The sequence below is a fragment of the Pseudophryne corroboree genome, chromosome 10 (assembly GCF_028390025.1).
Source record: "Pseudophryne corroboree isolate aPseCor3 chromosome 10, aPseCor3.hap2, whole genome shotgun sequence".
Lineage (NCBI taxonomy): Eukaryota > Metazoa > Chordata > Amphibia > Anura > Myobatrachidae > Pseudophryne > Pseudophryne corroboree.
The window spans coordinates 76,287,601-76,303,084 of NC_086453.1; the positions used below are offsets into that span (position 1 = coordinate 76,287,601).

A 15,484-nucleotide genomic window follows, 5' to 3' on the forward strand; every position below is an offset into this window, starting at 1 on the left:
CTGCTTGACGCTACAGCATTGACTGCAGCAGATAAGACAGAAATCACATTACGGAGGGACTATCACTGCTGCTTACATGGAATATGTTAATACAAAAATGTTATGGTTTCAATTAGCGCTTCGTTTACAGTGCAGCCGTTACCAATTAAGGAGCAACCACGTTCCCCTTCAATTAATTGTAATGTCCTTCGAGGGGTATCCGTTTAAGTTGCCGGCTGTCAGGATCCCGACGTTCAGAATACCAACGCTGAAATCCTGAAAACTGGCAATGCCGTCAGCCGAAATACCGGCCAAACAGGACTATTTCCACCTGTGGGAGTCCGCGACACCCACTGAGCGTGAAAAGAACCTGTGGCGAGCGCAGCGAGCCCACAAGGGGACTCTTTGCACTTGCCCCGCTGCCGGTAATCTGGCGGCCAGGATGCCGTTATCGTTATACTGATGGCCGTCAGTAAATCATACCGAACCCCTCCAAGGTTACAATGTTCCATCCTAGGACGCAGTATCTGATCATCCGTGGCTGCATATCTCACAGGGTTGTGCAAGCCAGCCGCTGCAGGTCCTACCAAGAGGCCAGGACATATTGGCCCCGTCCCTCACCAACAACGGCAGGGACAAAACTCCGTTTTGGGAAACTGAGGCCATCGCTGCCACCTACCCACCCTCCCCCAAACGACATCAAACTGTCAATCACTGACATCACTGGCATCTGATGCTGTGGTGCAAACCGACGTTGCATGCACAAAATAACAATTATCTGTACTTTGTTGCATGAGCCGCAGAAGTGTCGGGACCTGAATCAGGCCCTGAGGTTAACAAAAAAAATTCTACTGCAGTCATTGTTTTATAATATACACAGAATGTGCAAATATCTGAATACACATCATTCTATAGTTAGGGAGGGATCATTGATCATTATGGAGGAGTAACATAGTAAAAGCTGGATAAGACCATGACGCAGAGAAATACTACTTTGTGCCTACATCTCCACGATTCTACAAATATTTCAACTTGACCTATTCCACTTGGGTGACAATTAAACTCTTTCCCTTATTTAACATGGGCTCAACTAATTAATTCCAGTAAATGGCTTGTCTTATATCAGTTAATTCATTGAGACCAGTGTAAGACCAAAAAACAGGCGGTGCTACATTCTCGAACAGAACCTAGGTGGAATGGTCATATTGCACTCTCAGACAGATAAGCTGTAGATAATTCCATATGACAGGGGTATGCAAAATGTGCCCCTCCAGCTGCTGTGGAACTACACATCCCATCTCTGCCAGTTTTAGCATGCCCTACTAGCAGAACTGCAGAAGGGCCTGCTGGGATGAGTAGTCCCACAGCAGCTGGAGGAGCGCACGTCGAACACCCCTGCCATACTGTAGATCATATCAAAATTAATAAATTGATTTTATATTGTACAAATGAAAAGTTACAGAAACAGAAACAGTAACTCAGCACTGAATGGAGAAGACGGACATCAACATGCTGGGACCGGAGTTCAAAGTCATTGCACCAAAAGTAGACGGAGCCCAACTAGACAGAGACACATAGGCAGGATAATCCAGAATGTGTAATGTTCCTGGTAGAACTGTATGTGTGTGTTTATATATATATATATATATATATATATATATATATATATATATATAAACATACACATACTCACGTACATACATATACTCACAAATACATATATACACATACATTCACACACACACGCACATATACACACAGACATCACTGAACCTATACACCGGTATGTAGCTACAGTACAGATGTGTCTACAATAACCTATTCTGGAATCGTAACAAACAGTCCTGTTTGGTGCGCCACAAATTAGGCAACTAAGCCGCAACACGTGTCCTACCACTGTTCTCTACAGAGTTTGCGTCTCAGGCAGCAGCCCCTTGGACGCTAACCTAGTGAAAAAGACAACAGACCAAGGGACCTATATGTGCCGTGCATCCCACCACGCAGCACTGTACTTAGTCAATGACTTTATACCAACTCCAACGTGAAAAAATACTACTCCTGTGCACCTAGTACACTAAGCCACTTTGGTTTCAGCTGTGATGCAACACAGAAATGAAGATATATGTAGTAAAGCCTGAGAATCGCTACCCAATTAGTATACTTAAACATCATTTTTTCTTTGGTTTGCAGGACTGATACTTGAACGGCATACAAAGCAGATTCTGACCTTCATATATTAATTTAAGTTCAAAGCAAAATTATTTAAACAAAATAATTTGGATTTAAAAAGAGTAATGGACAATAGCTAGCCCACATAGCACTGCGGAATATAGGGTGTGAATAAGGGGTCACCATTATACCACATAATAACGTTAATAATTAATGTCACCAGAAAATGACTCATTACATTAAAGGGTTTCACAGCAATATCAAGATACACTGTTGTCAGGTGCGGATATCCCCGTGCTGTACATGCGATACCTGCCTAGAATAAAAGAGCAACTTTGCAGCATATATCTGTGTGCCAGTCTGTATACGTAGCACAACGGGACATAGCGTGGGAAATAGCTGCAGCATCATAGCACTTTGTATCCAGTTTCAGACTCACTCGCAAACAGATAACATCAAATTAATCAGAACTGACTCCCTTACGTCCTAGTCATATCGCACTACAACTAACATGCATTTTTGGGTAAAAAAGATGCTCAGCCCTTGTAGACTTGCACTGAACCTGGTGCACCGAGTGAGACTGTTTGGCATGACTGCAGCAATAATGTACAATATGAGGACACCTCTGTATATTGCTTGTACAGCCCATCGGCCGGTGCGGATACATGATATATCTGCGAACCACGTGCTTCACAGAAATATCACGTGTTCCGTGCAGCACAGCAGATGCAATATATCTTTTAGATATAGTATATCATGTGTAGCTGCCTGTGTGAACGGGCAGGAAACCGAGCGACCCATGTGTTAGCCGAAGGAACCATCAACAACAACCTCACCTGTGGTTCCTGTGGCCAGGACGGAAGATTGTTTACCAGTTCACACTGCCACTTTCACACCTATCCGCGACCCAGGTTAACTCGCCAATAACCCGGGTCAAGCCGGCAATAACCTGGTTCAAAGCGTTGGTGTGAAAGAGGTGTAAGTATGTATGCCATGCCGCATACTTACCAAACTGATCAGTCGGTTGGCATGTACCCCACATAAGTGATGCAGACAAAAGATATTGTGAATACACACTTACCAATCGGCTGCAAGATCCCTCTAGTCAGAAGCATCACAAAAGTAGCTGTACAGCTGAGGAAAGTGATTGCATGATACTGGCACATGATGGAAATATATTTATGACACTAGCAGAACAAGGTTTAGAGAAACTTGTATGGAAGATAAATATATATCATGTCCCCAGGGGACCCGGCTTATCAGTAAGTGGGCGTTTGAGGTCATTAACTCGGATAGATATTAGCTGAACACACTACGGATCGTAGATATGAAAGCAATACACGCGTCAGAGCCAATTTCACCCACAAAGCTCATACTTTAGTCAACATGTCCAAGAACATTACAGTAATACAGCGACTATGTTTACAGCCCTAGGGAGATGGCCTATAGCGAGATGTACAATGTAAAGAATACCATCTGCGACCACAGCAACCTCTGCTTCTTTCACTGCTCTGTGGCTTTCCAGATGTTCTGGATTTACACGTCCCTATGTGTACTGCCAATCAGAGGCACTGTGCAACATATAGTTCCACAGCAGAACCACAGGATAGCCTAAGTCTGTTCAAGAGGAACAATATTAAATCATAGAGCCAGAAGCGACCGTAGTGTCATCATTGAGTGCAGTGTAACACAATAGTGCCCTCTACAATACTTCTGATGCCCCAGACAGTGATTATGCTAGTAGTTACGCCATGCGTAGGACACATTGGGGTCTATTCATGAAGCAGTGAAAAGCATGGAGAAGTGAGCCTGTGGAGAAGTTGCCCATGGCAAACAATCAGCATTGAAGTAACATTTATTATTTGCATACTATCCAATTGTACGGAGCAGCTGATTGGTTGCCATGGGAAACTTCTCCGCAGGCTCACATCTCCATGCTTTTCACTGCTTCATGAATAGACCCCATTATTACAGACAGTGCCAACGCTAGCCACTTCTACAGCAGCTTCGCTATACCACTATCATAGAAGAGAATCACACAAGGGAACAGCCACTGTGCTGCACACAGCAGTGTGACAAAGGCATAACATGCAAGACTAAACTGACCGATATGCACACATATACATACCCTCCAACATTTTACACATAAAAATTAGTACAAATCCTGAAAACGGGCGTGGTCGTGGGTAAAGGGCTTTTCCTATACTTTCAATGGTAGTTTGGAGAGCCAAAAATCGGTACAGACCATTAAAAAAAAGGTACAGTTGGAGGGTATGCATTATATATATATATATATACACACACACACACACACACACACACACACACCAGGAGACACTCTTTCATATATATTATACATATAAGTCTATAACAGTGGCACAGGCCTCCCCCACACATCTGGAGGGGAGCTGCACTTTCCATATGTCTTAGCTAGTATACCAGTCCTATAAACACAGAAGCTGCTCGCAAGATGTGTGTCACAAGATAGGAAAGGTCAAGGAGCATGAAAGAGGGAGAGCGACATGGAGAGACAGACTGGGCAGATTATGCATACAGAGGATAGGGAAAACAAATAGCAGGAGGACATGAAGGGAACACAAGAACATGGATATAATGTGGCAGTGAGGCGAATGTCCCATTCTGTCTGTACCTGCAATGGAAGCTTCACTTTCTTCTCTTATTAGTGTCCAAGCAGGGACTTTGCTCTCTGAGATAGTCACATCTCACTCTCCAATCAGACCCCTCCTCACACAGCTTTATACCTGCAGAAGGAGGAGGGAAATGCAGCCGGAGCCGGCCCATATGGAAAACCATAACTCTCCAGAGGATGCAGGCCACTCCTTAGTAATATATGGGAATCTCCTGGCACTGTCACATCGCTGATTTGTTCTAGGCCTGACCCAACAGTAATGAAATAAAAAAAACTGGTCTCTCTTCAACAACCCCCACACCCTTGTGTCAGCATCCTGTCACTTCAACAGCATGTCACCCCTGGATCAGCATCTGGCACTATTACCTATATGATCAGCCCTTCTTACTGCATGTAGATACTGTACTGGGGATTAGTAAACAATGAGTCCCCTGTGTCCAGCATTGGACTTATGGGTCAGCGTGGCACTGCCTGGCATCAGAGTCTCACATGATTGAGGATTAGTGCGCCCCCCCCCCCCCCCCCCCCCTTCCCCCTGGTGCTCTATGATCACACTCCACTCTGTACAGAATAAGACAGCAGCACTGACAGGAAACAAGCCAGGCTATTTCTGCACTTCGTTTAAGACAACAGAATACTAGAAATCAGAGGAAGCCACAACTTTTCAGCCAGGGGCTAGGGACGCCTAACAGATCATTGGCCCTCCGTGCCACAGAGGAACATACAGGAAACGCATTACAATCTATACTAAACCACAATTATCTATTAATTAACAGTCGTGTACATAGCGCACAAATATCCCGCAGAGCTTTACAGAATATTTCAGTCACTCACATTAGTCCCTGGCACAACGAAGCTTACAATCAATTCAGCACAATATGAATAGTGCCAGGAAGGAGGTCCCGGCGCTATTCAATTGACTGTGCTGTTATGTCACGGAATGCCAGTTCTCACACCTTAAACCAGGTGTTTAGCAGAGAGAATTGGCATTCTCCAGCTGAAGTGCCTGTCGCGATGCTGTTTGTGCTGCGCTAAAGGCAAGAAACATCATCGCGGCAGTAGTTTAGTCGATTTCTGCTTGAACAGTAGGAGGGGTGTGAAAAGAAATCCACTGGTTGGGCATAACAGCGCGCTCAATTGAATAGCTCCAGGACCTCATTCCTATCGCTATTCATATAGAGCTGTATTGAACTAACCCATATATTCCCCATCACAAGGACACATACTGTAATTGCCAGCATTCGTTTCTTGTCAGTCTGTTTTTGGAGTGTTGAAGGAAACTGGAGAACCAGATGGAAACCCACACAAACATGGGGAGAACATACAAACCTTGCATGACCATGAATTTAACTTATGACCTCAGTGCTGTAAGGCAATAGTGCTGAACACTACGCCATCCGTGCTGCCTCGTCTTACTTATATATCTTTATGTCATCATGTTGTTTTTTTTAAACACTCTGCTTTTCTTCTTTTATCAGGTGCTGCAGAATTTAGTGGCACCCAAAAAATAATAAATTAATAATAACTTTTTTAGTCTCAGACAACTGCAACTCCACTTTCGCAAATGGAAACATAGGGGTATATTCAATAGGAGTCTGATCCATTCCGACATGCAGTTGTCGGAATGAATCCGACAACCCCAATGGATGGCCAAATCAGACTGGCAGATTTGGACGTCCTGTCAGGCCGCTGCTGTCAGCGGCTGCGGATGCACTGACAGCAGCTGCCAGGGGAGCAGAGATCAGCGGCCATGAGCGGGAGGGGCTGGCTGCAGGGGACATGTGTGCAGCCGCAGGAGGAGCTGGCAGCAGGAAGAGAGGTGCTGCGGCGGCGGGGGGAGCAGAGATCGGCGGCCGGCAGGAGGTGCTAGCAGCTGGGGAACATGGCGGCGGCGGGAGGCGCTGCAGGGAGAGAGGTGCACTGACCAGGGAACGGCCAGGCACCTCTCTCCCTGCAGCGTCTCCACCCGCCGCCGCAGACATGTCCCCCCACAGCCAGCTCCCTCCGCCGGCTGTCGATCTCAGCTCCCCCCACCACCCGCAGCACCGCTCCTCTCCTCACCTCAATCCGACTTGTTTTCAAGTCGGATTGAGTTTGTCGGAAAAGGGGCAAAAACCTGTCGGATTTGGCCCCATTTCCGACAGAAGCATGTGGATTGGCGTCTATTTCGCCGATCCACGTGTTTTCCGACAAGTCGGGAATTCCCGACTTGTCAGAAAAAATCAGCCCCTATTGAATAGGTCGGAACCCCTTCCGAACTATTTCTGTTGGAAAGACGGCAGCTTCCGACAGTTATTGAATACAGCCCATAGTATTCTCCCCTCATGTACAGGGGTGGACAAACTAATATCTGGTAACAGTCTGTCACATCAAGAACCAGCTGCACATTTTATGTAGCCAGGGAGATGTGAATTCACCAACCTCATAAGAAACGGGGCCGGAAACCTAGGCATCAGTAATGTCATACTGACGGGATGCAGTCAATTTGCCGGCTGTCAGGATCCCGGCCTACAGGAGACAGACACCGTAATCCCGACACCTGGCTATATGCCGACAGCCGGAATCCAGGCACTCGCCCCAGTAACTCCCACTTGGTTGGTGGGTCCAGGCCACCAGCCGAGTGGTAACAGAACTTGTGGCGAGCGAAGTACGCAACCGGCCCAATGTGTGGCGAGTGCAACAAACCCGCAAGGGAAATCGATGCTGGGATTCCGGCAGATGGGATACCGCTGTCAGTATAGTGACAGCCAGCATCCAGTCTACCGGAATTTAGTATGTATTCTGTACGGACTGTCCTTGACATACACAATAGTCTCTAGAGTTTACAGAGAGTGGTGCGCAAAAAACATCCAGTGAGCAGCAATGCTAAGGGTGAAAACGCTGTGTTAATAAGAGAGGTCACCAGTATGGTTAGACTTAATAATGCAGTCAATGTAGTCAATGCACCATGCGTTACACCAGTGGTATGTAGAAAAGCATCTCTGAAAACAAGAAAGTAACACCTTGGAGTAGAGGCAGCAGCAGCAGTCCACAAAGGACTCCACTCCTGTCAGCCATGAACAGGAAATTGAGGCTACACTCACTGAATGGCCTTCAGAGCATTGGGAAAATGTCACCTGGATTGCTGCAACATTCAGATGGCAGGGTCAGAATTTGCCTTGTCAATCGTTCACAGCGGTGGTGATGTAATAATGTGGGCAATATTTTGTGACTCACCAAAACTCAACATTTAAATGCCAAAGCCTGTCTTGAGTATTGTTGCTGACCAGTGACCATGTGCATCCTTTCATGGCCAGTCTACCCATTTTCTAATGGCTACACACCATATCACAAGCACCACATCATTTGCAGCTGGCTCCACGTACATGACAATGAGATCAGTATACTGCAAACGCTTTCACAGTCACCAACTTTCTATCAAATAAAGCACCTTTGGAGTGTGGTGGAACGGGAGAGTCTGAGCATCCAAAATGCTACTGACTAATCTGAAGTAACTGCACAATGGATGCCATCATTCACTATGGACCTGAATCTCTTAAGAATGTTTACAACACCTTACTGAATTCACTCCACAAAGAATTCAGGCTATTCTGGGGGCAAAGGTCAATTGTACTCGGTATTAGAAAGATGTACCTAATCAAGTAGCCTCTGAGTGCATATTAACATTTCTCAGCTAAGAAACCGCAGAACCAGAAAGTGGCTTTTACCCCAATTTCATCACAAAATGAGTTACCCCTGATTCCCCAAGAGCAGTGATCTCTAAGACAAGCTACATTACTACCTATTATTAATATGCTCCTACACCTACCAAGAGGCATTGGGGCTGTTACATGCAGGTCATTGCTCATTTAACTCATTTTTACCCAGATGAAAAGGGATCAGCAGGGGTCAGACTACCTACGCCGGAATCCTGACAATACTTGAAATGCAGACACCAGCTGCATTGAGAACCACCCATACACTAAAGCTTTTGCTTATATAATGGGAGTGGACGCAACATGAAGCAAGCTTAAGAGAAATGACAACGGGGGTCATTCCGAGTTGATCGCTCGCTAGCTACTTTTTGCAGCCGTGCGAATGCAGTCGCCGCCCACTGGGTAGTGTATATTTGCTGTGCAAGGGTGAGATCGCATGTGCAGTCGAGTGGTCCAAAAATAGTTTGTGCAGTTTCTGAGTAGCTCAGAACTTACTCAGCCCTTTCGATCACTTCAGCCTGTCCGGTCCCAGAATGGACATCAGATACCCGCCCTGCAAACGCTTGGACACGCCTGCGTTTTTCCAAACACTCCCAGAAAACGGTCAGTTGACACCCATAAACGCCTTCTTCCTGTCGATCTTCTTCCGATCGGCTGTGCGAATGGATTCTTCGTTAAATCCATCGCTCAGCAACGATCCGCTTTGTACCCATACGACACGCCTGTGTATTGTGTTGCATACGCATGCACAGTAGTGACCTGATCGCTGCGCTGCGAAAATCGACAGCGTTCGATCAGGTCGGAATGACCCCCAATGTACATGGGACCTCTATACCATTCTACTTTTCCTCTAACTATTACATAAAATACAACCATGCTTTTAGGATCTGTACACTGCATTTCCTATGCGTAGCACACCCAACAAATGTATGAGCTCCTGTAAATAACATAAACAGGGTGTTCTGAGGTCTTCACTTCAATGTCCGTATGAAAACCTTGGGTGCTATGAGGAATACTGCAAATTACTATGGATATTAGAAGTCCCCTGGGGCTGTGGTGATCTGTATGGTTTCATGTGCTTATATGGTCAAATAACTCTTCTGTGATATTTAATAATTTTATCACTGTTATTCAAAGTATGGAGACCATTAGCCCTTTTATCATATTCTTATTTATCAACAGCACAATGTAATGTCTCCACAAGAAACCTCATGTCCTCCATCATGCTAAATTACCAAATTGCTATTGAAACAATTCTTCAGGATAGCCCAATGATAAAGACAATAATAAGAATTTACTTACCGATAATTCTATTTCTCGGAGTCCGTAGTGGATGCTGGGGTTCCTGAAAGGACCATGGGGAATAGCGGCTCCGCAGGAGACAGGGCACAAAAAGTAAAGCTTTCCGATCAGGTGGTGTGCACTGGCTCCTCCCCCTATGACCCTCCTCCAAGCCTCAGTTAGGTACTGTGCCCGGACGAGCGTACACAATAAGGGAGGAATTTTGAATCCCGGGTAAGACTCATACCAGCCACACCAATCACACCGTACAACTTGTGATCTAAACCCAGTTAACAGTATGATAACAGAGGAGCCTCTGAAAGATGGCTCCCTACAACAATAACCCGAATTAGTTAACAATAACTATGTACAATTATTGCAGATAATCCGCACTTGGGATGGGCGCCCAGCATCCACTACGGACTCCGAGAAATAGAATTATCGGTAAGTAAATTCTTATTTTCTCTATCGTCCTAGTGGATGCTGGGGTTCCTGAAAGGACCATGGGGATTATACCAAAGCTCCCAAACGGGCGGGAGAGTGCGGATGACTCTGCAGCACCGAATGAGAGAACTCCAGGTCCTCCTTAGCCAGAGTATCAAATTTGTAAAATTTTACAAACGTGTTCTCCCCTGACCACGTAGCTGCTCGGCAAAGTTGTAATGCCGAGACCCCTCGGGCAGCCGCCCAAGATGAGCCCACCTTCCTTGTGGAGTGGGCCTTTACAGATTTAGGCTGTGGCAGGCCTGCCACAGAATGTGCAAGTTGGATTGTGCTACAGATCCAACGAGCAATCGTCTGCTTAGACGCAGGAGCACCCATCTTGTTGGGTGCATACAATATAAACAACGAGTCAGATTTTCTGACTCCAGCTGTCCTTGCAATATATATTTTCAATGCTCTGACAACGTCCAGTAACTTGGAGTCCTCCAAGTCACTTGTAGCCGCAGGCACTACAATAGGCTGGTTCAGATGAAATGCTGACACCACCTTAGGGAGAAAATGCGGACGAGTCCGCAGTTCCGCCCTGTCCGAATGGAAAATCAGATATGGGCTTTTGTAAGATAAAGCTGCCAGTTCTGACACTCTCCTGGCCGAAGCCAGGGCTAGTAGCATGGTCACTTTCCATGTGAGATATTTCAAATCCACATTTTTTAGTGGTTCAAACCAATGAGATTTTAGAAAGTCCAAAACCACATTGAGATCCCACGGTGCCACTGGAGGCACCACAGGAGGCTGTATATGCAGCACTCCCTTAACAAAAGTCTGGACTTCAGGGACTGAAGCCAATTCTTTCTGGAAGAAAATCGACAGGGCCGAAATTTGAACCTTAATAAATCCCAATTTGAGACCCATAGACAATCCTGATTGCAGGAAATGTAGGAATCGACCCAGTTGAAATTCCTCCGTCGGAGCACTCCGATCCTCGCACCACGCAACATATTTTCGCCAAATGCGGTGATAATGTTGCACGGTTACTTCCTTCCTTGCTTTAATCAAAGTAGGAATGACTTCTTCCGGCATGCCTTTTTCCTTTAGGATCCGGCGTTCAACCGCCATGCCGTCAAACGCAGCCGCGGTAAGTCTTGAAACAGACAGGGACCCTGCTGAAGCAAGTCCCTCCTTAGAGGTAGAGGCCACGGATCTTCCGTGATCATCTCTTGAAGTTCCGGGTACCAAGTCCTTCTTGGCCAATCCGGAACCACTAGTATCGTTCTTACGCCTCTTTGCCGTATAATTCTCAATACTTTTGGTATGAGAGGCAGAGGAGGAAACACATACACCGACTGGTACACCCAAGGCGTTACCAGCGCGTCCACAGCTATTGCCTGCGGATCTCTTGACCTGGCGCAATACCTGTCCAGTTTTTTGTTGAGGCGAGACGCCATCATGTCCACCATTGGTCTTTCCCAACGGGTTACCAGCATGTGGAAGACTTCTGGATGAAGTCCCCACTCTCCCGGGTGAAGGTCGTGTCTGCTGAGGAAGTCTGCTTCCCAGTTGTCCACTCCCGGGATGAACACTGCTGACAGTGCCATCACATGATTCTCTGCCCAGCGAAGAATCCTTGCAGCTTCTGCCATTGCACTCCTGCTTCTTGTGCCGCCCTGTCTGTTCACATGGGCGACTGCCGTGATGTTGTCCGACTGGATCAACACCGGTTTTCCCTGAAGCAGAGGTTCTGCCTGGCTTAGAGCATTGTAGATTGCTCTTAGTTCCAGAATGTTTATGTGAAGAGACGTTTCCAGGCTCGTCCACACTCCCTGGAAGTTTCTTCCTTGTGTGACTGCTCCCCAGCCTCTCAGGCTGGCGTCCGTGGTCACCAGGATCCAATCCTGTATGCCGAATCTGCGGCCCTTGCGTGGAATCTGCCGAATGGAATTGCTTCGTAAGAAGCCACCATTTTTCCCAGGACTCTTGTGCATTGATGTACAGACACCTTTCCTGGTTTTAGGAGGTTCCTGACAAGCTCGGATAACTCCTTGGCTTTTTCCTCCGGGAGAAAAACCTTTTTCTGAACCGTGTCCAGAATCATCCCTAGGAACAGCAGACGAGTTGTTGGCATTAACTGGGATTTTGGAATATTCAGAATCCACCCGTGCTGTTTTAGCACTTCTTGAGACAGTGCTAATCCCATCTCTAGCTGTTCTCTGGACCTTGCCCTTATCAGGAGATCGTCCAAGTATGGGATAATTAATACGCCTTTTCTTCGAAGAAGAATCATCATCTCGGCCATTACCTTTGTAAAGACCCGAGGTGCCGTGGACAATCCGAACGGCAGCGTCTGAAACTGATAGTGACAGTTTTGTACGACGAACCTGAGGTACCCCTGGTGTGAGGGGTAAATTGGAACGTGGAGGTACGCATCCTTGATGTCCAAGGATACCATAAAGTCCCCTTCTTCCAGGTTCGCTATCACTGCTCTGAGTGACTCCATCTTGAACTTGAACTTCTTTATGTACAGGTTCAAGGACTTCAGATTTAGAATAGGTCTTACCGAGCCATCCGGCTTCGGTACCACAAATAGAGTGGAATAATACCCCTTTCCTTGTTGTAGAAGAGGTACCTTGACTATCACCTGCTGAGAGTACAGCTTGTGAATGGCTTCCAAGACCGTCTCCCTTTCGGAGGGGGACGTTGGTAAAGCAGACTTCAGGAAACGGCGAGGTGGATCTGTCTCTAGTTCCAACCTGTATCCCTGAGATATTATCTGCAGGATCCAGGGATCTACCTGCGAGTGAGCCCACTGCGCGCTGAAATTCTTGAGACGACCGCCCACGAGTCCGCTTGAGAAGCCCCAGCGTCATGCTGAGGCTTTTGTAGAAGCGGGGGAGGGCTTCTGTTCCTGGGAAGGAGCTGCCTGTTGCTGTCTCTTCCCCCTTCCTCTGCCTCGTGGCAGATATGAATATTCCTTTGCTCTCTTGTTTTTAAAGGAACGAAAGGGCTGCGGTTGAAAAGTCGGTGTCTTTTTCTGTTGGGGAGTAACTTGAGGTAAAAAGGTGGATTTCCCGGCTGTAGCCGTGGCCACCAAATCTGATAGACCGACTCCAAATAACTCCTCCCCTTTATACGGCAAAACTTCCATATGCCGTTTTGAGTCCGCATCGCCTGACCACTGTCGCGTCCATAAACTTCTTCTGGCCGAAATGGACATAGCACTTACCCGTGATGCCAGTGTGCAGATATCCCTCTGTGCATCACGCATATAAAGAAATGCATCCTTTATTTGCTCTAAAGACAGTAAAACATTGTCCCTATCCAGGGTATCAATATTTTCAATCAGGGACTCTGACCAAGCTACTCCAGCACTGCACATCCAGGCTGTCGCTATAGCTGGTCGTAGTATAACACCTGTATGTGTGTATATACTTTTTTGGATATTTTCCATCCTCCTATCTGCTGGATCTTTAAGTGCGGCCGTCTCAGGAGAGGGTAACGCCACTTGTTTAGATAAGCGTGTGAGCGCCTTGTCCACCCTAGGAGGTGTTTCCCAGCGCGCCCTAACCTCTGGCGGGAAAGGGTATAAAGCCAATAACTTCTTTGAAATTAGCATCTTTTTATCGGGGGCAACCCACGCTTCATCACACACCTCATTTAGTTCTTCTGATTCAGGAAAAACTATAGGTAGTTTTTTCACACCCCACATAATACCCTGTTTAGTGGTACCTGTAGTATCAGCTAAATGTAACGCCTCCTTCATTGCCAAAATCATATAACGTGTGGCCCTACTGGAAAATACGGTTGATTCGTCACCGTCGCCACTGGAATCAGTGCCTGTGTCTGGGTCTGTGTCGACCGACTGAGGCAAAGGGCGTTTTACAGCCCCTGACGGTGTTTGAGGCGCCTGGACAGGCACTAATTGATTGTCCGGCCGTCTCATGTCGTCAAACGACTGCTTTAGCGTGTTGACACTATCCCGTAATTCCAAAAATAAAGGCATCCATTCTGGTGTCGACCCCCTAGGAGGTGACATCCCCATATTTGGCAATTGCTCCGCCTCCACACCAATATCGTCCTCATACATGTCGACACACACGTACCGACACACAGCAGACACACAGGGAATGCTCTTAACGAAGACAGGACCCCACTAGCCCTTTGGGGAGACAGAGGGAGAGTTTGCCAGCACACACCAAAGCGCTATATATGACAGGGATAGCCTTATAATAAGTGCTCCCTGTATAGCTGCTTTTATAATATAATTTTTGCCACTATTTTGCCCCCCCTCTCTTGTTTTACCCTGTTTCTGTAGTGCAGTGCAGGGGAGAGACCTGGGAGCCGTCCTGACCAGCGGAGCTGTGTAAGGAAAATGGCGCTGTGTGCTGAGGAGATACGCCCCGCCCCTTTTTCGGTGGGCTCGTCTCCCGCTCTTTAGTGGATTCTGGCAGGGGTTAAATATCTCCATATAGCCCCCGGAGGCTATATGTGAGGTATTTTTTAGCCAAATAGGTTTTCATTTGCCTCCCAGGGCGCTCCCCTCCCAGCGCCCTGCACCCTCAGTGACTGCCGTGTGAAGTGTGCTGAGAGGAAAATGGCGCACAGCTGCAGTGCTGTGCGCTACCTTTAGAAGACTGAGGAGTCTTCTGCCGCCGATTCTGGACCTCTTCTTGTTTCAGCATCTGCAAGGGGGCCGGCGGCGAGGCTCCGGTGACCATCCAGGCTGTACCTGTGATCGTCCCTCTGGAGCTGATGTCCAGTAGCCAAGAAGCCAATCCATCCTGCACGCAGGTGAGTTCACTTCTTCTCCCCTAAGTCCCTCGTTGCAGTGATCCTGTTGCCAGCAGGACTCACTGTAAAATAAAAAACCTAAGCTAAACTTTTCTAAGCAGCTCTTTAGGAGAGCCACCTAGATTGCACCCTTCTCGGCCGGGCACAAAAATCTAACTGAGGCTTGGAGGAGGGTCATAGGGGGAGGAGCCAGTGCACACCACCTGATCGGAAAGCTTTACTTTTTGTGCCCTGTCTCCTGCGGAGCCGCTATTCCCCATGGTCCTTTCAGGAACCCCAGCATCCACTAGGACGATAGAGAAATAATTGGTTGGTTGGGACTGCCTCTCTAATGGCACTGGGGCATCAGCATGTTACAACAGTAACGTATCAATGATACTACCATATACGTCCAGTGGGCAGAACATTTGAGACTGGGGAATGGGATTTAATTCAGTGGGATATGCCATTGGACAACACAGTGATACACAGCTGTGCACAC

The 15,484-nt window shown here is 47.0% G+C and overlaps 1 protein-coding gene across 4 annotated transcripts in view; it reads right to left on the bottom strand.

Annotated features, from left to right (window-relative positions):
* LIPE (lipase E, hormone sensitive type) overlaps positions 1–15,484 on the bottom strand; it is a 142,109-nt gene that overhangs the window by 18,276 nt on the left and 108,349 nt on the right. Inside the window, exon 1 of one of the 4 annotated variants that reach the window (XM_063942526.1) lies at positions 4,799–4,976. The exons of the other annotated variants lie outside the window; for them this stretch is intronic. The gene's annotated coding sequence lies outside the window, so the exon portion shown is untranslated. Of the gene's footprint in view, positions 1–4,798; positions 4,977–15,484 lie in introns of those variants that run through there. 4 annotated transcript variants of the gene reach the window in all.